Source organism: Otolemur garnettii, unplaced genomic scaffold (genome assembly GCF_000181295.1).
Source record: "Otolemur garnettii isolate 467f Iridium unplaced genomic scaffold, OtoGar3 scaffold00010, whole genome shotgun sequence".
Classification (NCBI taxonomy): domain Eukaryota; kingdom Metazoa; phylum Chordata; class Mammalia; order Primates; family Galagidae; genus Otolemur; species Otolemur garnettii.
The window spans coordinates 27675904-27678489 of record NW_003852405.1 but is presented as its reverse complement, the minus strand read 5'-3'; positions in this window follow the sequence as shown (position 1 = coordinate 27678489).

Sequence of the window (2586 nt, the reverse complement as noted above, 5' to 3'; positions counted from 1 at the left end):
GTAAGTCCTTCAGCGTGAGGTGGAGTTTTCATTGGGCATCTTACAGCACTGGAACACTATTCTGTAAAACACTGGCTATGAGATTGTTATGTTATTTTAGATATATATAACCTTTTGTATTTCAAATTAATAGGAAGGAAAATAATTAGGTTATATTGTTCTCATTTCCATGGTAAAGTTCAAGTTGTAAGACAGCCCCTCACCCAAATACCCTTGCATTGTGCACATTAGGTGAGATCCCACCCAATTCTCTCCCTCCTCCCACCAAGCTCCCTCCCCAGTGCCCCTTCCCTCTCCCTCTGGACTTCTCCTCTTTGCTAGACTATATTTATATTTTGTCATTTGTCACAATATGTAAGTGTTTATACATTGGTTTCATAATAGTATTGAGTTCATTGGATATCTTTTTTTTTTTTCCCATTCTTGAGATACTTTACTAAGAAGAATGTGTTCCAACTCCATCCAGGTAAACATAAAAGATGTAAGGTATTTTTTTATTTTTTTTATGGCTGAATAGTATGAGATCTTTAAGGAGACAAAGGCATCAGATACCAAGGATTCTAAACTATGGGAGCAACAAAACTCATGTCACAAACAACATATGTGCCTTCCCTTTCTAATAAAATCAAAGACGTTCAGCACAGTCTTTGTCTCAGGAAATGTGTCATTTCAGAGCTAAAAGAACAGAAGGAGCAGTTGCTTTTGCTTTTTTAAATTTGTAATAAGTCAAATACTATAAGAAGTATGGTCACTGCCTTTGCAAAATGGGTGCTGTAACTCTGATGTGTGAAATATAAGTGGAAATACGGTTTTGGGATGGTTGTAGGTTTATAGCTACATTCTGCCAGTTTGTTGGAGTTGATAAAACAATTCTTTAATGTTTAGTTACTTTAGTGGCCTTGATAAAAAAACAGGAATTTCTTTAAAAATCTGTATGTGTCTCTTTCTCCACACCCACACTTGCCTGTAAACTTGAAAATTTGCTATTACCTGGGAGTCATGTTCTGAGACAGTAAGACGTCCGCTCTGAAGGCTGGTAGTATTTGTAATATTTTCCTAGAATATTTCGAGGAGTTGTTTTGATTAGGCTTAAAGAATTGGGGCCATGTTGAGAAATTTATAAAATTTGTACCCTGCTGTAAATATTCAGCAGTCTAAGTGCAAAAATTGCACTTATATTAAATACCCAAATCAGAGAGGTAATAGATGCAGTTTATGTGAAGTTTTAAAATAATTTCTAAATATTCCCTTCTTTTCATTACACACACAGAAAAATTCATCCTCTATAATGCGGTTGATGAAATAATCATTGAGATATTCGTAAATATATATTTATAGGCCGAATTGCTAAACTTAAAGGTTAAATCTTCAAATGAGATGATTTTCCAGTTACCGTCCACGCTGTCCTTGGTGTAGGGATTGCTGTCTGAGTGTTATTACTACCTCTTTCCAAGAGAGAGCAGTAGTGAATTGCTTAACTTGTGCTGGCTCTGGAGTGTACTCTAAAGTACTGATTTTCGTTTTCAACTTTATAACCTTTGAACCTATTGACCATGAAAAATGCTCTGACACAACGTGACACATATAAATGTTTAAAGTCCAAAGGGTAATTATCTATATTCATAGTTAAAACTGTGCCTTGATTTCACAATAGAAACCATATGTTCCCTCAAAACACTTTCAATAGGTTAAATAACACCCAGATTAACCTTGAGTTAGTTTACTGGTTAAAATAATAGCAGCATCTTCTTCCAATTCAGTAGTTCATTTATCATCTCTGATCAAGGCCCTGGACATGAACTTTCAAGATTTAAAAGCTTAAGTTGAAAAAGAAAAAAGGAGTGAGAAAAAAGCCTACAGATGTTTAAATATCCCTTTTCTTGACCTTATCATGGTCTTATCTGTTCAGGTACTTAATATCAGCTTTGAGACTTAGTATTGAAAACTATATTTGATTTTGTCTAACATTTCATAAAATAAAATGATTTCTCTCTCAAGTCATGAAGGCAAAAACTTGTTGATTTTTCCCTAGCACCGTACCATATGGAGAGCAATTTTGAACAATGATTGGATTTTTTGAATGCGGGTTGCCTTAGGCCTGGATCAAACCGGTGAGGTGGACCAGAGTGAGGAAGGCAGAGTTCTGCCAAGGCCAGGCCTGAGCATCTTGCTTTGGCTTCACTAGCAGAAAGAGGGATTTCGTGAGATTGAATTTGTGAAGTCAAACTTCATGTAACTTTCAAAGAAAACCAGCTGGAACATAAACATTTTAACACACACACACACACACACACGCACACACACGGACCTATATATGTTATCTTCCTTAAAATAATGGATTTTTATGAAACTTTGTAATCATTGTAGCAGAAACCTACAAATAGAAAATGCAATTGTAGATTACAGATGTAATGAGAATTGAAAAGAAAAAGACACGGAGGGGAGGAAGACAGACAAACAGGCAAAAGAATTCTCAGCCTGGGCTCGGCACCTGTGGCTCAAGGGGCTAAGACGCCAGCCACATACACCTAAAGGTGGCGAGTTTGAATCCAGCCCAGGCCCATCAAACAACAGTGATGCTGCAAC